Here is a 25,348-nt window from a genome sequence, read left to right as displayed (position 1 = left end):
CCCCCTGCTGAGAAACGCCAGTTCTGAGAAGCAGGCATTTTGCAGAACCTCAATAAAACATAATGATAAATATATATATTAAAAGAAAACTGAACAATTACATAAGCATAAATTGAGTTCTGTCCAACCATTCTGATGAAAAATAAATTTCCACCAAAGACAGTCATGAGACAAGAATATGTAGCCTGCACAGAAGAGGATGGCAGAACAAGGGCAATGTCACCCCAATCAAGGAACAGAGCATTTACTAGCATTCCAAAGATCCCGCGTTCCTTTCCAGTCACTAACCTCCCAATGGTAACCACCCAAAAATGTTATGCCTCCTGACTTCTAACAACATAGATTAGTTCTGTCTATTTTTATACTTAATGTAATTGAAATATATATTCTTTGTGTCTAGCTTCTATTGCTCAACTTTATTCTTGAGCGATTCATCTATATTTTTTCATGTAGTTGTAGATCATTCTCACTGCTATATAGTATTCTACTGTGTGACTATCGCTCAATTTATTTAGTAATTTTGTTGTTGATGTTCATGTGGGTAGTTTCCAATTTTTGTCTCTTACAAGTACCATGTACTTTGTCTATTACAAGTTGCCATGAACATTCTAATACATGTATTTTGAAGAACATGTTAGACATTTCTATTGGATGTATACCTAGGAATGTATTTGCCGGGTCACATGTTATGCACATATTCGACTTTAGGAGTAACTGCCCGTTTTCTAAAGTGGTTGTACCAATTTATTCTCTCAAAAGCAGTGTGTGAGCATTCCTATTCCTCCACATCCTTGTCAGCACCTAATCTTTTCCTTTTTTATCTTAACAATTTTGGTGGGTAGGTAGTGGTATTCCATTGTGCTTTTAATTTGCATTTTCCTGATAACTACAGTAGCCGCCCCCACACCATCCGTGGTTTTGCTTTCCGCAGTTTCAGTCACCTGCTGTCAACTGTGGTCTGAAAATATTAAATGGAAGATTCCAGGAGTAAGCAATTGATAACTTGTAGACTGTGAGCCATTCTGAGTAGCGTGATGAAATCTCACGATGTTCATCCACTCTGTCCTGCTGGGACGTGAATCATCCTTTTGTCTAGCATCTCTGTGCTGTACATGCTCCCCGCTTCATAGTCACTTAGCAGCTATCTTGGTTATCAGATCAACTGTCACAATGTCACAATGATTGTGTTCAGGTAACCCTTATTGCACTTAATAATGTCTCTAAAGCACAAGAGTAGTGATGCTAGCAATTCAGATATGCCAAAGAGAAGCTGTAAAGTGCTTTCTTGAAGTGAAAAGGTGAATGCTCTCAAGTTAATAATAATAATAATAATAAATCACATGCTGAGGTTGCTAAGATCTGCCATGAGAATGGATCTTCTATCTGTGAAATTGTGAAGAAGGAAAAAGAAATTCAAGCTAGTTTTGCTGTTGCACCTCAGAGTGTGAAAATTATGGCAACAGTGTGTGATAGTGCCTAGTTAAGATGGAAAGGCATCAAAATTGTGGGTGGGAGACATAAACAGAAAATGTACATATATGCACTATCCACGATTTCAGGTATCCACTGGGACCTTGGAATATATCACCCACAGATAACGGGGAACAACTGTAATAAACCTGGGCAATTTTCATATGTTTATTGGCCATTTACATATCCTCTTTTATGAATCTTTTGCCCACTTTGCTGTTGCGCTGTCTTTTTCTTACTGATTTGTAGGAGTTCTTTATATTCTGGAATTGTGTAGGGGTTTTTTTATCATATATATTATGTGTGTGTAAATACACATACTTAGTATATCACATTTTTTTTCTTTTATATTTGTTCCTGTTTATTTCCTATTTAAAAAAGCATTGCCTGCTTCTAAGGTCATGAAGACCTTTTTCTCTAAAAGCTTTATTGTTTTACATCTCAATGTGTGTCTTCAATCCAGCTTGCTATAGTCTGAATGTTTGTGCCCCCCTCCAAATTTGTGTGTTGAAATCCTGCCTCCTAAGGTGATGGTATTAGGAAATGGGGTATTTGGGAGATGATTAATTCATAAGGGCAGAACCCTCATGAATGAGATCAGGGTCCAGAGAGATTCCTCATCCTCTATCACGTGAGGACACAGCAAGAAGCAGGCCCTCACCAGACACCAATGTTTACGGTATTTTTGTTATAGAAGCCCAGATGGACTAAGACATACTTGGAATTGATTGTTGTGCATAATGTGATGTAGAAGTCAATATACTTTTTTTTTTCAGATGGATATCCAATTAGCCCTGCACAATTTATTGACAAGACCACTTCCTACTGCATTGTATGGTCACTCACGTCATATATCATGTGATTCTATCTGTGTGGGTCTATTCCATTGGACAGTTATCTGTTCTTGCACAGATACCACACAGTTTTGATTACAATATCTTTATAATAGTTTCTAATATTTCATAGTGTTAGGTCTTCCATATTTGTTTTTCTTCAAGAATACTTTTACTATTCTTGGCCTTTTGCATTTCCATATGAATTAGAGAATTGACTAAGTTTTTGGTTAAAAAAACAAAACTACAGCTTGAATTTTGTTTGAGAGTGCATAGAAGTATGTATTAATTTGGAGAGAACTTACATCTTTACAATACTGAATCATTCAATCTATAACAATATGTATACTTTTATTTGTATGGCTCTTCTTTTTTTAAAATAGTATTTTGTAATTTTCAGTTAAAGGTCTTGCACATCGTTAATTCAATTTATTTCTGGGTGTTTGAGGAGTGGATATTATTGTAAATGTTTTATTTTCTATTGTTTATTGTCAGTATATACAAGTATGACTCATGTCATAGGCCGCTCGGGCTGCTATAGCAAAATACCATAAACTGGACGACTTATAAACAACAGAAATTTGTATCTCACAGCTCTGGATTCTGGGAAACCCAAGATCAAGGTGCAGTAGATTAGGTGTCTGGTGAGTACCCTCTTCCTCATTCATAGACAGTGGCTTTTCACTGAGTTCTTACATGGTGGTGATGGATCTCTCTGAAGCTTCTTTTATAGATGCACTAATCCCATTCATGAGAGCTCCACCCTCATGAATTAATCATCTCCCAAGTGCCCTATTTCCTAATGCCATCACCTTGGGGATTAGGATTTCAAAATATGAATTATGGACAGGACACAAACATTCAGTCTATGGCAACTAATTTTAGTACGTTGATTTTATATCCAGTGTCATTCCTATATACTCTTATTAATTCTAAGAATTTATTTATATAGACTGTTTAGAAATTTTCTATGTGCACAATCTTATTGTCTGGAAATGAAAGTTTTATTTCTTTCTCTTGCCCTTTTGCACTGGCTGGACCTCCAGTTACAATGTTGAATAGACATGATTATAGTGGCCATTCTTAACTCAGTCCCAATATTAAGAGGATATTTTCAATATTCTACCATTGAGAATGATGTTTGCTGTGAGCATTTCGTAGATATTCTTTATCACATTAAGGAAGTTCTATTCTTAGTGGGCTAAAAGTTTTCATCACAAGTGAATGTTGAATTCATCAAATATTTTTTCTGCATTTGACATGATCATGTGACTTGACTCCTTTTTCTGTAAAGGTAATGTACTGAGTTATGATTTTTGAATGTTAAATCACGCTTACACACACAGATTAAACTGCTCTCAGTTTACTGTATCACTGGATTTGATTTCCTAATATTTTGTTAAGAATTTTTCAGTAATGTTTATGAGAAAGGTAGATTTGCAATTTTCTTTCTCAGAAAGCTTGTCAGAGTTTTTAAATCATGTTTATGCTGTTTTCATTTTTTATAAAAGTCTGGGAAGCTGTGCTTCTGTTTCTATCTTCTTGAAGAATTATATAAGACAGGTGTTATTTTTCCTTAACTATTTGGGAGATTTCATTGATAAGCAATCTGGGCCTGGGCTTTTCTTTGGGGAAAGACTTGTAAATAATGGGTTCAATTTTTTTAATACATACAGAACTATTCATATTTTCTTATCTTGTTCTGTCAGCTTTGGTAATTTGTGTTTTTCAAAGAATTTGTCCATTTCATCCAAATTGTCAAATTTATCTTTATAAAGTTGTTTTTAGAATAGTTTTATAGTATAACATATAGTGATAGCCTCTCTTTAATTGTTGTTGTACTGATTTGTGTTTTTCTACTTTTTTTATGAGTCTTATTAGGATTTTATCAATTTTGTTAATCGTTTCAAAGAATGAACTTTGGGTTTATTGATTTTCTCTATTATATGTTCAGTTTTTATTTTCTTGATTTCAATTTTTATCTTTATTATTTATTTTCTTAGGTTTAATAGCTTCTCTTTTTCTACCTTCTTAAAAGCAACACTTAAATTGTTGATTTTTTAGATTTTTTTCTTTTCTAATATATGCATTTTAGGCTATACATTTCCTTCTAAGCATTATTTCAGTTTTTTCTCCTAAGTTTTGAAATGTATTTTTTAATTATTCAGTTTAAAATACTTTCTAATTCCGGTTTTTTTCTTTATCTCATGGATTATTTAGAATGTATTGTTTAATTTTTAGGCAGTTGGGTTTTTTTCCTATTTTCATTGTTGATCTCTAGCTTAATTCTATGGTGCTCAGAGAAGTTATTCTGAAAGATTTCAATATTTTTAAATTGTTGAGACTTTCTTTGTATTACAATATTTTTATTTTAATAAATGTTCCATGTACACTTGAAATAAATGTGTTTGTCATTAGTAGGTACAATTTTACATGCATAGCGGTTAAATCAGGTTTGTTAACTGTGCTGTTAATATCTTCTATATCCTTACTGATTTTTAAACTTTTTACTTGTTCTGCCAACTATTGGGAAAGATCTCTTAATGCTTCCCACTGTAATTGTTGATTTGTATATTTTTCCTTTATTTCTGTCCGTTTTGTTTCTTTAGTTTATTTTAAAGCAATGCCATTGGGTGTGTAGAGATTTAGGATTGTAATATCTTCCTATTGAATTGACCCATTTATAATTATGAGAAATATTATTTCCAATAATATTTCTTGCCCTAAAGTTCACGCTTGATATTGATAGAATTACACAAGCTTTTTTGTTGTCGTTAGTGTTTGCATGGTATATTTGTCTTTTCTTTCACATTAAACATTTACTTCTCATTATTTTTAAATCATAGCTGTTTTTTATTTAGCCTCATAATCATGGTCTTTTACTTCAAATTTACTTCACTTATATTCAATGTAATTACTGACATATGGGTTTTTAGCTACCACTTTATTTTTCATTTTCTTATTAGGCTCTTCTTTTATAATCCTGTTTTCCTTTTGTTTTATGTTCCCTTTTTCCACCTTTTTTGCCCTTTTTAGATTATTCACAAATTTTTTATTATGGAATGTTTTTATTTTAATAACTTGCAAACTATACATTAATTTCTTATTCTGTTTGTTAGCCTAAAGATGACAACATATAGCCTTGGTTTATTTATGCAAATTACTATATTTCCCACTCCTGATATTATTAGACCCTTAAACAGTTTAAACTGTTTACCACTCCTGATTTTTGTGTTTTTCTTGCTTTGTGTTTTAGTTCTACATAGCTTTTATACTACAACAGACATTACAATTATTGTTTTGTACAGTCAATAGTAATTTATAAATATCCATATACTTACCCTTCCTAATGTTTTTCATTCCTTCCTGAATTTTTTAGAAAATAAACTTGCAACATGGTCACTATGGAAGTTAGGTACGCTAGTTTAAATACATTTGAGATGGAATTTTGATTTTTAAAAAGCACCAACGATAGATTGTAAGTTTATGTAAGACAAGTTCAGTATAGATGTCAGGCAATAATATTGATTGTTTTTAATAAAGTTCTGAATTTACTCAGTCAAATTCAAACACTGAATGGTATTTTGCAGTTTTCAAAGAGCATTAACATCAGCCCTCAGTTGATCCTGTTAATAACTTGATGGATAAACCAAAAAAGACAAAGGAGTAGTGATCAAGTGCGGAAAGGGACTTGCCCTCATTCACACCTTACACTGAACTCAAGTCCCCGATGCCTAGTTCATTCCTCTGACAATCTGTATCAACTAAAAGTACCTAAAACAACTCATGTGTCTATAAAGATAAATGCGCCTGTAGAAAATACATCCCTCAATATACACAGTTTAATTACAACATCTTAAATGATCACCTTTTTCCTTCTTTTCATAGCTCCTTATCATTAGACTTTTAAAAATCAAAACACACATAAACATCTGCCTGTAGCAACCAAAGTAAGTCTTCTCTCAACTGGAAGTTCACATTAAAGCCATGCATAAGTGGGGAAGACAAAGGCAGGCTGATAAATACAATGTTTATTTTAGACTTTCTGCTTAGTTTTTCTTTTCAGGCACTGGACTGTACTTAGATTTCAGAGCCAGAAATGATGACTGTTTATGTATCTAAATTTATTAATACTCGGCTCTTAGAAATTTTTAGGTACAATAGATTCCAAGAGTATTTTGGGAACTTCTCACTGGTGAAATCTAGATTGTATTCAGTGGAAAGCCAACAAACACATGCCGTAAAAAGCCATTAATGATATAAACTTTTGGCATATATCACACTCTTCTCGTCTAGCATACAAGTGAGGCAAAGTAGGTGCTTACTAAGGGTAATTAAATGAATGAATGAATAAATGAAAAGTACCTCAGTATGTAGCTCTATCTTCTCATTTTACCCAAAGTACTGACACATAGCCAAGGAGGATTGTGTTTGGAGCACGGATAACCATTTTGTTTCTGATTCTCCATCTTTTTTCTCCCTCTACTACCAATTTAACAGAAAGCAAACTGCTCTTCCGATCATGCCATGACAGATGGGGTCCTGCCCCTCTCCAAGTAAGGTTTGCCCACTGCCACACTGTAAGGAGAAAGCGTTTGGTTTGGGGTGGTAGTTGACATGCTTTGTGCTACCTCCCCAGTTCCTATCTCTGAGAATGTCTGCTGTTCACAGTCTGCTATAAAGGTTAGACCTAAGAGGCCCTGATGCCACCCCATGTGCACGTCACCTCATTATGAATAGACCAGGAACAGACTCATGGGCAACAGATAGACTCTCAAGAATTTGAGCCAAATTGCAGAAACTACAATCCGTGGTTGTGGACTTCGAGAGCTCACATTCAGTGGGGGCAGAGTGCACACCAAAGTCAAGTACAACCAAGGTTGCTTGAGAACAAAATTATAAATAATCAGAGGAAGCCAAGTCTACAGAGAAAAGACGTTAGACATGCTTAAAAAGGCAAGAAGAGTCCAAAGAGAAAGAGTCAAAGAACGAGAGAAAGAATCCGAGTCAGAATAACACCCACCGACTTGGGTTTCTGACTTTCTAGTTCCCAGCTTCAGCCTCTGTGAAGTCCGTCAGGACTTTGTTTCCTGCTGCTGGGCCTCTGTAGGATCTTTACAGTTAACTCCCCTTTTTAATTTGGGTCAATTCCAGTGAGATTTGATTTCTTGAAACCAACAATCTCTTGACTAACGGGTTTCTCTTCTGCCCTAGACACCCTAGATTTGGTGTGGCCCTTCTCTCTCCTTGGAGGAAAGAAAGTGATCTGAAAAACTGTCACACTAGCGAACACTTGGTTTGTTGATTTTTCCAGTAACATTTTAGAAAAGCACTGCTGTGAGAAGGCAACATTAGATACTAAGAAATAACAGTTCATGGTACCATTTTTAGTATCTGTTGGAATATATTTTAGGAGGAGTCTTCCCAGAGTACCTTCAGTAGCTGACCACTTTCTCTGCCTAAAAGGGCTACTTATCATTACACGTAAACCTTTCTCTGTACCCCCACACTCCACACATACCATATCAACTCTTCTACTAAATTGTAAATGTCTTGAAAACAGGGCTTATGTCTCCACCATCATTGCATACTAGCATGTTACTACAGTGTCTAACAACTATAGCATTCATTTGAATGGATACATACCATATATGTAATTTGAACAAATGTTCTTTCTCCACCTCTCATGAATATTTTGAGAATGTGGGGGCCTGATATTCAGATACCACCTTTTCAGAAACCCTCCTTTTCCCTTTACCACTCTTTCTGGACTTCCATGCACCTTTGGACTTGCTCTGCTAGAATTGTTTAAAGAGCATGAGGAAGAGAGGAAAGCAGTATAGCCTTTACTTAGGCCAGAAAAAGAAGACTTAGCAATGACCCAGTTGCATTCATAAAGTTGTGATTATAGGCAATTGAAAGGGGATTTCTGAGCCAGCACCTCCCATCTGAGCACTCCCATCATTGACCTGCAAATCCACAAGTTCACATCCATTACATGCCAGTCAGAAAACTGACTTTCTGATGAAGACCCAGCAGGCATACAGCGCATTTGCACCAACGCAGGTGTTAAGTGTATAAACCCCACCTCCAAAGTGCTACACTGTGCAATGTTTAATTATTTTCTTGGAAAAGAGGCCATTCTCACAGATTTGATCTAAGTCCAGGGAGGGGATTTAAACAGAAACTCTCAAATACAGGATTATTCATATTATTTTAGAAAAATTATTTTCATGCAGAAAGGACTGCTTTTCTTGAGAGACTACCATTAACATTTTATTTCCCTTTTCTACGTCATTAAAGGCAAGAATAATATTCAGAATACTCAAATGTCATATATGGAAATAAAAGAAAATTATGTTTTGAGCATGTTTGGTTCTCTAGCATATTATATACTTGTCTTTTCTGGTACAATAGCAGAATTTATTTTCTAAACACTTGAAGTTTTATAGAATAAATCAGTGTTAATGTAGAAACCAGATGAATCATCCATCCATCAATCAGATACTTACTTATCTTTTTCTAGTATGTGTTTATCATTTTACTAAAAAAGATACTTGGAATTTTTTCATTTGAAGTACTTTTCCCCTTTGGTTGTTTTGTTTGGTTTACAAGCAATGTGGTAAAGCTATCATTAGCTGTGTGTTCGTTCAAATTCCTGTTCATAATATTGAGTCAGAATATTGAGTCACGTGCAGTACAACTACAACAGTACCTCAAATTTGATGACTTTCATACAAGAGATAAACAAAGAATCCAGAAAGAGTAGGATAGAAAGGAAATCTTTTCTGGCTCCAAGAAAGGCCAATTACACTTTATTTTATGGTGATAAATCACTAAGAACTCTTAGTGATTTGACTAAGAGTTGACTTTGATTGTTACTTAATTATCTTGTTTCAATAAATCTGAAGAATCTAGTTATCCCATCTTAAATATAATCACCTAGGAATTTGAGTTCACTTTAATATATTAATTTGTCGGGCACGTATTGTATTATATGTTCCAGATGGCTGCAGGGAAAAGAAATGCAGATAGAAAAGATCAAAATATTACTTGGAACCAAGCTATGATTTTAGTGGGGAAAACATTGGCCTGAATGCTAGTCACTGAGAACAGAATGCTAGTCACTGTAGTATTACCAATGAATTGAATAGCTCTGTTATTTATTTGGTTTTCTTGTATCTCAGTTTCCCCTTTAGTAAAATGAGATTCTTCCCGTGACTGAAATCTTGTTGTAAGAGTCATTGACCTTTTATCATTTAACTTTTGACCCAAACTTATCACACTAAATCTTCCTAATTATTATGCATTTAACAGTCCACTGTTCAGTAGCCATCATATAGTAAATGCAATAATTATTATTAGCTGCCTAATATTTCCCATTCTAACTGTATAAATGGAGAAAACTATGAATTAAAAAGAAGATTTGGGTTTATTATGCATTATTTCTAAGAAAAAAACTCAGAGAAATAATTTGTTATAGACAATAGCTTCTATCTAAAACCACTATGCTATTGACTACCAGGTAATTCCCTAGAAACTAAATTGCTCTTACCAAATTATCTTCATAATATATCCATATTATAGACTCATGGACTACCTGCTCACTAAAACACATGGTCTACCAAAATCATATTTTAACATCATTAGCTTTTAAATATTAGACATATTTCAATACTTGGAAAAGTCTAGTGAGCTTGATTATATGTGGAGATTTTCAAACAGAATGTATGAGGGGATATAAGTAGATTATATCCCCTATATAGTCACTCATTTTTACAATGTTTTGCCGGTTTTGTGCAGTTTCACATCCTGTCTTGTAATAATAGTAATAAACGGTACAAAGGTCATCGATTATTTTCCCTTTTCCCCTACCCACTCTGACCAGGACTGCATTGTACCATTTGTAAACATCACAAGTCTGTAAGTCATCTTTGTGATGACAGGAGGGAATTCAAGCTTTTCTTTCAGGGCCAATGCATTGTAATAGTAGGTTGAACCATAAAATTGCCATTATTGGTCAGAAATTATTGACTTCTGGCGGTTTCATATGGCTCAAGCTAAAGAGCCTTGAGTTTGAATTCCAGCCCTGAGGGTCGCTGGTTTGTGAAATGGGAACAACACCTACTTTGTAGGATTGATGTGAGGTTCAGCCATGACATGTAGAAACACTATGTCTGGCAATAGTACAGTGCAATAAATAGTTAATACAATATTGTTATCAATGTAAGTAGCTTAGAGAGTTTCTTCACTCTCTATTTAGAGATTTCGGCATATATGGCAAAGGTGACGGTTGCTATGATTGAGAGAAATGGAAAATATTTGTTAAGCAAGCATAATTTTTAAAGCCCCAGTAGCTTTAAAGGCCTTCCACTCTTGTCCTGTATGTGCTGGTATGTCCTAGTAAGGTCACAGATAAAGTTTGACACATACTTGGTAGAGTATCTAAATAGGAAATGTACTGAAGCAAATCAAGAGCAGAATATATATAAAAAAAAGAAATCAAAGCACTGAGAAAACATTCTGAACTTTTGGCAGAGAATTTGGACTGCCTGAATCCCCATGACTCTTTGAGTTATTAATAGTGACTCATTTTGCTATATTTCGGGCAGTTACATATTTATATATCAAACAGTGTGTGTGAGGCTTTCAAGACTCAATGGCTTTTTAAAAAATGTGTTACTCTGGCATAAAGCAGGGCAGTGTGGATGCCATTTTGTCATTTGTGTAGCACCTACCACACTGCACTCATTAAATGCTAAGGAAAGAAGGGGGCTTGCAGCCTTGCCTGGAACGTGGCTCCCATCTGCTTTGCCAGAAGCCATGATGAAGTCACGAGTTGCACAACAGTAGTAATTCGCAGCTGTTTATGACCGTTTTAATAGCAAAGCTCAAGATTAGAAGTCTGTGTTTACATGCTGTACAGCAGAATGGTTCCATGAATCATTCCCACAGTAACTTTTGGTCAAACCAATCAACCAATTAATGAAAAACCAACTAGTTGGTCCTGAAGTGGTGATTAATAGGTCTCCAAGTTAGCCTCTACTTTCCTGACACTCCTCCATAAATGAGACTGAACTGACTCTCGCCCTCAAGCACACAGCCCCCCACCCCATCCTCTCTGCAAGCCACAGCCCTGCAACGCTCTTTCCACCCACACTCAAAACCCTAGGACACCAGGTAAGTCAAAGGAACTCTGGAAACTCCTGAAGAGCACCTGTGAACATAATTACAAAAACATGTTTATTTTTAGCACGTTTGTTTTCTCATTGTCATTGCTCCATTTTGTGACTTCATTTAGTGATCCTGTAGCACATTGGGATGAGATCAATAAAACACTTTCATTTGTCCATTTAAACTGACTTGAGGTTTGAGTTAATTATCACTTCCTGACAGACTGAAGGTCAGACTATTTCCTTTTGTTTCACATGGCAGTTAATCCCCTCATTAAGGGTGATGGAAAATGAATAATTAAACTTATGCCATTTTCATATTTCAGATAATGAGAGGAGCTGAGATCCTAGAGATATTATATGAGAAGACAGGAAATTGTTGAAGACTATGTCCTGCAAACACGTGAGTTTCTTTCCTCTGGTCTCGTAGTAAAGAAGGTACAGCTAAAGGTCTTCCACTAAGTTAAGACAAAATAATATAAGAATGGAAACAGCTACTGGGCTCCTCTGTGCCACTCACTGGCTGTGTGACTTGGGGAAAGGCAGCTAATCTTTTGCCGTGAAAGGTTTTCTTATTTGTAAAATGAAGATGATAATAACCAAGTTAGAGAATTGTCTGCATTGACTTGATTCACTTTGTGGGTCACTTTGATCCATTAAGGCGAGGATCAGGTTAAATTGTGTTAGGCCCTGGAGAAAAAAAACCCAAGTAGCCATTCCTCTAGGGCCTTAGGGAATTCAGCTTTTACCCATCCTCTTCTAATTACTCTAAAAAGGTGGGGTTTTTTTGGAGGGTGGAGGTAGCAGAAAGGTACAATGGATGGTACCCAGAAGAGCTCACCTGGTGAGGGAAGGTGCCTCTGCCCTTCCCATGGTTCCCCATCTCACTGGAAACTGCTCACCCTACACCTCCCAGTCCTGTGCTGTTGAGACTAGTGAGGGGGCCACCTTTGTACTGTGACTCCTGTGTCACCTGACTGTGTTTGAGGAGGACCTAAAGCTTGTGCTGACTGAAAATGGACTCGGCCTAAGGAACTCCCAGCCCCCTGGGAGAATACCTTCGAATCTAATGTGGTCATTTCTTTTGCTGTGCCGGGCAGTGCGCTGTACAGAGTAGGGATAGCGTTCTGCCAGATGCAAAGTTCAGGAAACTCGATGGAGGAAGGGGTATCTCAGCTGGGTTTTAAAAGAGCAGTAGCATTCAGATTGCCAGAGAGAAGGAGGGATGATGTTCCCAGTCAGTGTGGAGGATGAGCAAAGTGGGGAGGGTCTGGGATGAGCCTAGAATAGGGAATCTCCCCAGCGGCTGGACCATAGGCTGTGTGAGGGAGTAATGGTAGCTGGGCTTCTCACATACGGTTGGTGAAGGCCTTAGACTTTATCCTGCCGTCAGTACAGACATTGGAGGGTGGAGGCGGGGTTTTTAGGGGAAAAAGTGTATGCTGTGCCTATGGAATCAGTGGGAGGAGCCTGGAGCTGAAGGTAATGGAGACTTGGGAATAAAAAAGGAAAATAAGAGGCATTAGGGTGGCTATATGAATACATGCATTGATTATATGCAAAGGGAGTGGAAACTATGGCTCAAAACTGAATTTTAAAATTTATTTTGTCAGTGCTTTACCCAAACTGTCATTTACTAAATCCTAATTGGATTCTTGTGGGGGAAATATTTCCTCCTTTAAAAAAGGTTCTGATAAGTAGCAGCTTTAAAATTGCTTCTGGAGGAAAAGAAGTCACAGGGTAAAGTGAGTGGAGTATGAGTGATTGAAAGAGTGACAAAGTGCTGGTTATCTTTCAAAAGAACACACCCATGAGCTGATACTCACTGTGACAGGTGCTATCTCATAGCTAGTTTGTTCCCTCATCAATATTGGAAAATACTTTCTACATCTTCCCATAAAGTGTAGAACAATATCTTAATAATGATGCCATTATCATTTTTAATTGAAAAACTTATGTGAAAGTTAGTAAATTCTATCTGGAAGAGTACTTAGCAATCCTTTCATCCTTTTACAGAAGGGGAAATAGGACAAGCGAGTGACTAACCCACCCAAAGCCTCCCAGCCTGTGTGTGCCAGACCCATTGCTAGAAGGTAGCTGCTTTGACTCCTGGGCTGGGACTCTTTCTGCTTTGCCACAAGAATCCCCAAAGACCCTTTTATTGCTGCCATAGAAGAGTTGGTACTTTCCATTTTCTTTTTCTAAAATCAGGATGAAGTCCTCACATTTCTCTTTACTGCACAGTTTTTTCTTGTTTATGGAATTATATGAGTAACGGTGAGGTAATCCTTCTGTTGAAGGTACCCTAACCAAGGGGGGCAAGTTGCACAGAGGGAAGGGAAGTGGGTGTGCAAAGAAAAGTACTCTGGCCAGACCACTCAACTGGGGTTTAAGGTAGGGCAAATTCATGCATGGTCAGCAGACCGCTGGCTCTGTACTCACCTGTGCGCAGGTGGACTGTCATCCAGGCCTCTGAGCAGAGGCATGGAGCTGCCTGCCAGGGAGTCGCAGGGGTCACTCACTGGCCCTCCCCTCTGTGTGAGTCTCTTCTCCTTTCTCAAAGGGGTTCTAAGATTATTCTAGTGCCAATTCCAACTGGGGACAGAGTTCTCCACACCACCCACCAATTCTCTGATAACTGCTGGGTATCCTACCATTCCACTTCGTTCTGACAGTGTCTACCTGGAGATAGCATCAAGTCCCATGGTTAAGGACTCATCCTACAAGACAGCCTCCTCTCCTCCATTCCGAATGCCAATCACAAGTCCTGTCAACAGCTGGGCTTCTGACCCACTGACTATAGATCAGAGATCGCAACTACCCCCTCCTCGGGTTTGTTTAGTTTGCTGTAGCACCTCACAGAACCCAGAGAAACATTTTACTTACTAGAGTATCCGTTTATTATAAAGGGCTATAACTCAGGAACAGCCAGATGGAAGAGATGCCCAGGGCAAGGTATAGGGAAAGGGCTCAGAGCTTCCATGCTCTTTCTGAGTGCACCTCTCTCCCCTAATCTCCACATGTTCACCCACCTGGAAGCTCTCTGAACCCCATGCTACTGGAATTTTATGGAGCCTTCCTCACGTAGGCATGATCAGTTATAAACTCCATTTCCAGCCCCTCTCCTCTCTCTGGAGGATGGAGGGTGGGGCTGAAAACTCCCAGCTTCTAATCCTGACGTGGTCTTTCTGGTAACCAGCTCCATCCAGCAGCCCACCCACAGTCACCTCAATGGAACAAAAGATGGGCCTAGTCCTCTTATTACTTAGGAATTTACAAGGGTTTTAGGAGCTCTGTGTCAAGGACTAGGGACAAAAATCAAATATATATTTATTATAAATCACAATATCATAAGGGCCCTCCCCCCGACCCTGCAGAAGGCTCCGCTTCTTACAGGGCACCCAACAGTCTCAATTCCCTGTTCTCCACCTTCCCTAGGAAAAGTTTAAAGGAAAAATAAATTTATCCTGTCAGAGCATGTTTCTTTTCTTTTTCCTCCAACCTCACGCATTTCTCAGGCCTTGCCTGTCATCCAGGTGAAACTGCGTTTCCCCACCATAGGCATACGCACTTCAGGGCTCCGCTTTCTCAGCCTCCTCTGCATGGCACGTCCTCCCCCAGACCTGTCTCTCCGTGTATTTACCTTGTGCTGGGGAGGAAGTGTCCCTAAAACCTCCACAGGTAACTACTGCTTACTATAGTAGGGCTGGGCCATGGGCTCAGGCACAGGGAGTCCTGGTCAAGAGAAGCTGCAGGTTTAATTAACAGAAACTCAAACAGTTGCATTATATTAAAGTGTACATAGGGCAGCCATATGTGCAGGCTTTGAAAGGCCATAATTGTTAGCACAACCCAGTGAAATACTCAAGTACAGTAGATCCTTGAATAACATCGTTTCTTCAGCGTCACTTTGTTACAACGTTGATGAGATGCCGTAGGAACCTAACTCTTGTTTATATCAATGAGCCTGTGGTAACATTGGTTTCATTACTCATAGTTTCAGTGCAGTTCCAAGATCCTGTTGATGTTCCATGAAGACTTACTGTAGTGTGTTTTCATTAGGCTGTTTTTCCATTAAACACGGGCCAATGAAGAGATCTTTCTGGGTGTCTGGTTTTATGAGATTTTCATTTCAAAATTGGGTCAAAGAGAAATATAGTGGTAGATGATAAATTTCTTAAGCTTAAATCTGTCCTTTACATATAAATGTCAACATTTCCTGTTAACTTTTAAATTTTCAGAATTTGCTAGAACTTTGAACCTTTATTTATTTATTTTTTATGGCCATCTTAAGTTTTTAATGTTTAGCTTTGGTATTACCATTTCTCTGTTCTATAGATTCCTTGTCAAGCCATGAATGGTGAGAATAGTTGGATCTTCTAATTCCAGGCATTCATCTCATTTCCTCTTTCTTTCTGTCAGTCTTTCTTAATGCATGATTATTTAACTTTGGAATCATCTGGTGCTGACTTATATTGAATCACGGTTGAGTTGATTCTTCACTCAATCATTCATAAGATGTGTTGGGTGCAAGCTATATGCCAGGAATGTTCTAGGTACTGAGGAAATAATGGTGAGTAAAAATATGTGTGGTTCCTGCCCTCATGGAGTTTACATTCCAGTTGAATAGACAAGCAATAATCAAATGATCAGACAATAAGTATATAACTAAAATTGTGACGACTGGGATAAAGGGAAAAAATATGAATAATAAGACAATTTCCAATGGTGACAATTTCATCAAATGGAATTCTTTCTGTGAAGACCTATTTAAACATTTTTTTAATTTATGATGAAAATTAAAATAAAGGTATATTTTACAAATATTCATTATGTAGAATTATAGTGGCCAGTCATTTTCTACCCAGCACTCCTTCCTCTTTTTTATTGTAACAAAGCCCCTTCCAGTTATCAGAGATGGTCACATGATTCAAAAGAGGACTCTTTGAATCCTTCTCCAGGATTTTTCTAAGTGGAGCTGCTAGGAAGGTTTTCTGCTTGTTGGTTGTGAAGTGGAGGGGATGTGACTCTGGGCTGCTATTGACCATGCCCATCTTCCTCTCCCCTCCAACTCCCCTAGCACCTCTGGTTCCAATACAGGAGACTTTAAAACACCTATTTCCAGCTCAAGTGAGTTTGAGAAATTTTCTGTCACTTGCAAACGATGAGTTTATATTAATACAGAAAGTAATCACTTAATATTGTGACTATTTCTTAAGGTGGATTATTATAAATGGCTGGGCTGCCTGGGCATATCTTCGAATGAATTCCCTGCAGTTCTAATTTTCTTGCTTCTTCCCTCAAAGCAAATTTTTCTTACACCAAATTCCCTAATTCTTTGTTCTGAGTCAGTGGGGGGAGAAGGATGGCATCAGTCTTGATAGTCTTCATTATTGATTCATATTCATGAAAGATTCCCAAAGTTCTGATTGGTGAATGCCTGTGCCAAGTGTCCTAAGTCAAAGGAGTCACCAGCCAACTTTCCTAGGAAGAGGCTGAAGATCTTTTCCGTGTTTATTATCCACTTGCATTTCCTCTTATGTTCCATTACTTGACTTTTACAACAGAATGGAATCATCTTTAGAATCAGTCCTGTTATTTCGTTTCTGTTTTCTTCTCTTCTTTAAACTTCATGCCTCTGATTACTGTATTTAATTTTAGAAGTGTGCAACATCTCAGGGCTCACACAAACTCTATTTGTCTTCCTTTGGCAGATTTCTGATAATAGGCAAAATTCTTTCAACGTTGGGTTTCATCACGATTCAGATATTGAAAACTAAAATAAACTTTCCAGCACACCTTTAATCTCAATTTAAATCAGCCTAGGTTGAATAAAAAGCACCTACTTAATAATATTTTACTTTTGCGATTTCCAAAAAACAGAATTGGAGGTAAAAATACTGCAAAAGGAAGTTTTAAGAAGTTTAGAGTACTAGATTTGGGATTTTAAAATCTGTTTGCATTCTTGTATCATTTTCTGTGAAACTTTCAGCAAATCGTTGCTCTTTTCTCTCTCCACATGGATGAGAAAGGGGGTTAAGGTATATCAGTGATTCTCAACCCTGGCTGCATATTAGAATTATCTGAAAAACCTAAAAATAATACTGATGCCCACCCCAGGTCTGTTAAATCAGAATCTCTGGGAGTGGGATCTGTATCAAACAGTATTTTCTTAAAGAGCCCAGGTGATTTTGATGTGCAACAAAGAATGGGAATCACAAACCTGATTATCTCTATTATCCCTTGTAGCAAACATCTTTATGTTTCTAAAACACAGTGAGATTTGGGCAGTATATCAAAACCTTCAGTGATTTTTAATTTAGTAAAATGGAGATTCTACTTTATTTTTCTACACAGTGCAATGGCGTTTAAAACTGGCCTAAGCAGATGGCTTGTAGGATGTTTGCTAGTGGCTGAAGCCATTCATGAGTCCTCTTGCTTTTCCCACTCCTCCTTTGATGTTCATGTCTCTAAATGATACATTATTACAGGCTTTTGTTGAGCTAAAAAGTAAATGAACATACACTCATGTTCATAGCAGCATATTCACAATAGCTAAAACATGGAGGCAACCCAAGTGTCCACCAACAGATGAATGGATAAGCAAAATGTGGTATATACGTACAATGGAATATTATTCAGCCATATAAAAGGAAGGAAATTCTGACATATGCTACAACATGGATTAATCTTGAACACATTGTGATATGTGTGTGAAGTAAGTCAGTCACAAAAAGACAACTACTGTATGATTTCACTTATATGAGATACTTAGAATAGTCAAAATTATAGAGACCAAAAGTGGAATTGTGGTTGCCATGGGCTAGTGGCAGGGGGCCGGGGATAAGGAGTGATTGTTTAATGGGTAAAGCATTTCCATTTCAGCTTTATAAGATGCAAAGAGTTCTGTGGATGGATGGTGCTGATGGTTGCACAACATAATGGATGTGTTTAATGCGTCTCAACATACATTTGTGGCCTTTCCTGAGTATTGCTCAAGACTATAGTTCTCCACGTAAAAAAAAAATAATAATAGTAGGGGTTAAGATGGTAAATTTTTATGTTATTGTATTTTACCACAATAAAAAGAAAATTTCTTTTGAAGTAGATGAACAAAGGGGGATAAATTCATTGTCAATCTGTCATGGAAATCACTAACCTAGAGGACAGCCAACAATCCCTTTTTTGTCACCACTTTAAGATTAAAACCAAAAACCTTGGGTTTCGAGTGTATTTGTGAGTTTTGCAGACATTGTTTTCAATGAAGAGGAAAGTACAGTGGTTAAAATAAAACCCACTCTAATAAAGAAATTTTTATTCAATAAACAGTCATTCGGTGAACCACTTAGTTATGACTTACAAGCACTTCTCACCCAGGTGTTCAGTAAGTTTGTGGTTGAGAAGGACAATGTGTTCAACATAGGGTCCAGCCCACATTTACTAACAAAATATGATATCTCTGCTGCACAAGGAACTTAGAATATTGTTGGGGAGACAAAAACATTTGAGACACACAAAGACACTCTATGACAACCTTGTTTATTGCATGGTAGAGACCATAAATGCAAAAGAAGCCGTCTTACCCTGAACATCATGTGAGAAATGTTTCAGGAGCCCTCTGAGTCACCACATAGAAAGGAACATAATCAATGAAAGGGCCTGAGGCTCCCTGAGAAGCTGCTTTGATCACGAAAACATGAGCTTGTTTTCAGATCAAACTACTGTTTTCTTTCAGGTAATTATTGATCAGGCTCTTCTCAGCCGAGTCAGTAACCAACGGGCACTTAGCAGAGGTTGGACCAACATGAAGTTTGATTTCCCAGGCTACAGTTGCGCGGGACTGTGTGGTCAGAGCACCAACTGTTTGAGCTCTTCAGTTCAAAAACCATATGCAGCATGAAAGAATGTACTGCTGGTCTTTGAAGTTTGACTTATATAACTTCAAATTCCAAAGAGAGATACATTTCTGCTCCCTCTGAATTCAGCTGCTTTAGAGGCAGTCTTGATTTTTTTTTTTTTAATTCATTTTTGGTAGAACTGAAGAGTATATTTAACATTTGGGTTGTCATAAGTCCAGGGACACTGTGAACCTCATGTTATGAGTCACAAGGACACAGAGTCACAAGGACACAAGGCATCACCCTGCCCTGGATGACCTCACTCCCGCTCTAGAGGGAACCAACACCTATATGAAAGGGAAGACCGTCTTTAAAATGCTTCAGAATGCATCTGCTCTCTTTTTATGATAGGAGGGACATCTTCATGGTTTTCACTGACCCTCAGCAGAAATAAGGGCTCATTAGATTTTTATTTCTATGTTTATTATATGTAGCTTTAAGTGTGGTGAAATACATATAAGTCTAACATTTACCATCTTAACCAACCAGTTTTAAATGCACACTTTGGGGGCATTACGTATACTCACATTGTTGTGCTACCATCACTACCATCCATCCACAGAACTCTTTCCTCTTGTAGAACTGAAACTGTACCCATTAAATAATAATCTCCCATTCCCCCCTTCCCAAGCTCTCTGGCAACCACTCTTCTACTTCCTGTCTCCATGAATTTGACTATTCGAGATACCTGCTATAAGTGAAATCATCCAGTATTTGTCCTTTTGTGACGCGTTCGTTTCACTCAGCATAATGTCCTCAAGATAGAGTTGGTTTTCTGTTCTATTTTTTTTAACAGCTAATACTTCAAAAGGTCCCATAAACAACCAACTGTACTTGTTTTAGTTGAGGTCCTCATTTATTTACAAATTATATTAGAAAGGCCCTTCTCAGTGGTAAAGGGAGCTGATAAGATGTCATTTTGCACATAGTTGTGGGAAATCGGTGTCATTCATGCATTTCCTGGACCCAGCCAAGGCTCTGTGAGCTCTCAAAAGCACCAGCACCTTTCCTAATAACTGGAGGTTGTGAAGCTCTTCCACAAGAGGGAGAGAGAAGGCAGCCAGCCTGACTCAGAGCTGCCATGCCAGCCCCCGGCCCACACTTGATTACGGGTGTGTATAACCATCTGGTATGTGGGTTTAGCAGTAAGAATGAGAAACTCAGCCTTTCCATGTCACATTTTGCTATTATTTTATTTAACACTTGTGATATGGCCAGCACTGCAACAAGCACAGCAAAAACCTGGAGTTCTTCAGAGCAACCTATTATACAAGGGACACTTCTGCCAAACTTGCTTCAGGGGACTACAATCCACTGAAAAGTAGCCACATTTCCTCATGCCTTTCAAATACAGACTCTTGATTGTGTGAAAGCTGTGCAATAGAAAAAAAGTTGTTTTAAGTAATATCTATTTCAATAAGCGTCTCTAGGAAAATTTCACTGTACTTCATTAGGTTTTTTTCTTGGAGGAAAATGCATCCCCCATATTCTGTGGTGTTAGTGCAGGAAATGAAGTAACCACTGCTGTTTCTATTTAACAAAACTGATTTCAGCTAAAGATTTATTTGTGATTTTGATCATAATCTATGTGTTGGACTTTAGCAAATAGAAATTAGTGTTTTCTTCATAGGAAAGTCACTTCCAAGGTACATTATTTCACCATAATTCCTCCCAATGTTGTTAGCCTTTAACAAAAACTTTGTAAAGTCACATTATTTGCAAATATTCATAACAGACATAATATTTGCCTTTCTCTTATGCATTTTAAAAGACTCCCAATTCTCCCTTGGGCTCCAGGACCATTGAGACATTCAAGAGCCTCTCCAACAATGAAATGAAAGTTCCATTTCTATAGTAGAGTCTCAAACTGCAGCAAACTTCACGGGCTTGCAAGAGCTAACCTTTGATCTGCTCTGGCACATCCTACTGCCCTGCTGGGTGAAAAACCAAATGGAAACTCCTTTCCCTTTCTCTCTTAAAAAAATTCTTTTTAAATTATAGTTGACATACAATATTATATTAATTGGAGGTGTACACCATAATGATTAGACACTTATATACTTTATGCAGTGATTACCACGATAAGTATAGTAACCATCTGTCACCATGCATAGTTACTACAATATTATTGACTATATCCCTTATGCTGTACTTCATATCCCCATGACTTATTTTATCACTGGCAGTTTGGACTGCTTCATTCCTTTTACCTTTTTTGCCCACCCCTCCACACACACACACACAGTCATCAGTTTGTTCTCAATGTCTATGAGTCTGTTTCTATTATGTTTGTTTTGTTTTGTAGATTCCACATATAAGTGAAATCATATGGTATTTGTCTGTCTCTGTCTGGCTTATTTCATTTCACATAACGTCCTCTAGATCCATCCATGTTGTCACAAATGGCAAGATTTCATTTTTTATGGCCGAGTAATATTCCAGTGTGTGTGTGTGTGTGTGTGTGTGTGTGTGTGTGTGTGTGTGTGTGTAAGGGAAAAACTACATTTGGGACTTTCCTAAAGATTTTCTGGGGATAAAAAGAGATACACAGCCATAATAAACAGAGAGGCACACTTATGTAGAGAGAGCAGCAATCCAAATTCAGATACAGCATACTTTCTTGAGTATGCACCACTGCATCAGAGGCTTATCTTTTACTATTTTATCTTCATAAGAAACCTGAGAGCTAGATGCTAATCTCCCCAATGACACATGAGGAAACTAAGGCCCAGATAGATTAAGTGATGGAACTTAGATTCAAACTGAGACCCTCTGCCAACAAGCTTATGACTTAAAAGCAGACACGTTTGAGATCTAGGCAGAGCCTTTTCAGCTAATTACAATCTGTCCCATCAAAACTGGAAGTGCAGCTTTCTCCACACTCCAGCTTGTCGCCTTAGCACACCAGGCAAGAGACAGAGAACATTACCCCTGAGAACAGATCTGTCTGGCTCATTGCACATAAGCACATTCTAGCTCAAAATGAGGTTACCCTGGGTTAGCAGAGCCTGGCTCCTGCTGCTCCTGCTATCACTTGACCTGTAGGACTTTCTCAAGAAAAAGCAAACGTTCTTATCTCAGAAGCCTTAAGGTTCCAGCCTTAAGGTACCAAGTCCTCCAGCTATGAGGAGAGCAGGAATGGAAGCTACTATTATCAGGGACTGCCATCAAGGGACAGACCTCAGGGTAAGCCTTTAAGAGCTAGATAATGCCAGCATATGCTGTTCCACCACGATCATTTTATGCCAAGACACAGCAAGTTTTTAAGAGATTCTGCTTTCATGTTTCCTACTGTCCACAATACAAGGTTTAACAACATAGGCTGGAGATACAGGTGGGAAGAAGATTTGGGAAATTAAGACTATAATTTGTGTTTGAATTACTTCAGAGTTGATATCTTTTTCAAAAAGAAAAAACATAAAAAATTTAGCAAATTGAGTCAGTGAACCTTATTTAACCCTTATCACTTCTCACAGACACCCATCTCCAAATATAGTCACATTGGGGGGTAGTGCTTCAACATATGAATTTTAGGAATATGCAATTCAGTCCCTAGCAGAGCTCTTGAGCTTTGTTCAACATCAGTAAAACCATGTACCTTTAAATTAACACACTAGAAGTCTGCATTAAATAGACTAATGAAAAATGTAAATACGTAAGTTATACAGAACAAGAAAATATTACTGAATCAATCACTCTATGATTCATTTCTATTAGCTTACTTATTTAGTGTTTTGTTTCAAAATATAAAAGTTATGTTCTCAATATGTCTCTATTTTAAAATGACCTTTACTAATAACATTTTCCTTGGGTCTATATGGTGCCAAGTATTCAGAAGACAAATACAGAACCCTGTCATCTAAATATTTGCTGACATACTCTCTATGTGATGAGTGTTGACTACAAAAGAGATGTTGATAAACTCTCTACACGCCAATAATTGTTTGTTCCTTTTAGAGAGGTATAGAATCTATCAAAACATCTGAGTTATTTCTAGTATACAAATAAATTTAATGGAGGAAATACTTTTTAGGTCACAGTTTGGGAAAAGATGGCATCATTATGAAAAGTGTGGAGGACTGTTTATTAATCTATAAAAACAAAAACAAAACACATAGATTGGCCTAGATAATGTCCAAGTTTTTCTCCAGTTCCAAAATTGTATAATTTATTTTGTGAATTCAATTTCCAAATATTAGATAAGAAAATTTGACTTGTTTTTGTCATATAAATTCTATTTTAAACATAGTAAATAGCAGGCAACTTTATAACATTTGACTACTGATGTGTGTGTGTGTGTGTGTGTGTGTGTGTGTGTGTTAGGTTTTAATAGGTAGTTGGATCATTTGAGCCAAATTATTTGCCAATCTAAATGCTAGTTAATCATTAATTGAAAATATTGGAGTCGTGAGGTCCTGGATGTGTCAACCATCAAGGTTTGTAAAATTTTATTCTTTAAAAAACAACAGTACTGACACTGGTATAAGGATAGACAAACAGATCGATGGAATTGAATTGAGAGTCTAGATGTAAACCAATGTTCTATGGTCAACTTATTTTTGACAAAGATACCAAGACTATTCAAGAAAAATAATTTTTTCAACAAATGGTACTGGGACAACTGGATATTCATATGAAAAACAATGAAGTTGACCCTTACCTACCACCATATATAAAAATTAATTCAAAATGTATCAGAGGGCTAAATTTAAAAGCTAAAACTATAAAACTCTTAGAAGAAAACATAGGGTTAAAATTTTATGTTCTTGTATTTGGCAATGGATTCTTAGATATAGAACCAAAAGCACAAGCAATACAAGAAAAAAATAGATAAATTGGACTTCATCAAAACTAAACACTTTTGTACATCACAGGACACCACCAAGAAAGTGAAAAGACAACCCACAGAATGGGAGAAAATATTTGCACATCACATGTCTGATAAGGGACTTGTGTCCAGAATACATAAAAAGCTCTAACAACTCAATAATAAAAAGGCAGTCCAGTTACAAAATAGGCAAAAGATCTGAATAGCTATTTCTCCAAGGAAGATATACAGATGACCAATAAGCACATGAAAAAAAAATGCTCAACATCAATAGTCAGTCATACCGTGTTTCCCCAAAAATAAGACCTAGCTGGACAATCAGCTCTAAAGCGTCTTTTGGAGCAAAAATTAATATAAGACCCAGTCTTATATAATTATATATTACATTATATAAGACTGGGTCTTATATTATAGTAAAATAAGACCAGGTATTATATATTATATTGTATTGTATTATATTATATTATATTATATTATATTATATTATATTATATTATATTATATTACCCAGTCTTATATTATAGTAAAATAGGACGAGGTCTCATATTCATTTTTGCTCCAAAAGACGCATTAGAGCTGATTGTCCAGCTAGGTCTTATTTTCAGGCAAACACGGTAGCAGAAATGCAAGTCAAAACTATAATAAGCTACTACTTCATACCCACTAGGATGGCTAGAGTAAAAATATCAGACAATAACAAGTGTTGGCAAAGATGTAGAGAAATTGGAACCCTCATACTCTTCTGATGGAATGTAAAATGGTGCAACCACTTTGGAAAACAATCTGGCAGTTCCTCAAATGTTTAAGCATAGAGTTACCATGTGACTTGGTAATTTTACTCCTAGGTATATACCCAATAAAAATGAAAATGTATTTCTTCACATGAAAGCTTGCATGTGAATGTTTACAGCAGCATTATTTATAATAGCTAAAAGGTGGGAACAACCCAAATGTCCATCAATTGATGAGTGGTATATCTATACAGTGGACTATTATGTGGTCATAAAAAGGAATGAAATAATCGTACGTGCTGCAACACGGATGAACCTTGAAAAATTATGCTACATCAAAGAAACAAGCCACAAAAACCACATGTTATGATTCCATCTATATGAAATGCCCATAATAGGCAACTATAAAGACAGA

At 37.0% G+C, this 25,348-nt stretch overlaps 1 protein-coding gene across 7 annotated transcripts in view; it reads left to right on the top strand.

Annotated features, from left to right (window-relative positions):
- The window catches only part of PCED1B (PC-esterase domain containing 1B), a 231,095-nt gene that overhangs the window by 113,148 nt on the left and 92,599 nt on the right, over positions 1–25,348 (top strand). For 6 of the 7 annotated variants that reach the window (XM_074325794.1, XM_074325797.1, XM_074325799.1 and 3 more), the window contains one exon: positions 11,803–11,879. The gene's annotated coding sequence lies outside the window, so the exon portion shown is untranslated. Of the gene's footprint in view, positions 1–11,438; positions 11,484–11,802; positions 11,880–25,348 lie in introns of those variants that run through there. The other variant, XM_074325795.1, reaches the window with a different exon arrangement.

This window comes from Rhinolophus sinicus, linkage group LG02, assembly GCF_036562045.2.
Source record: "Rhinolophus sinicus isolate RSC01 linkage group LG02, ASM3656204v1, whole genome shotgun sequence".
Lineage (NCBI taxonomy): Eukaryota > Metazoa > Chordata > Mammalia > Chiroptera > Rhinolophidae > Rhinolophus > Rhinolophus sinicus.
Note: the sequence above shows the minus strand (reverse complement) of the source record. Positions and strands in the feature narration are given on the sequence as shown.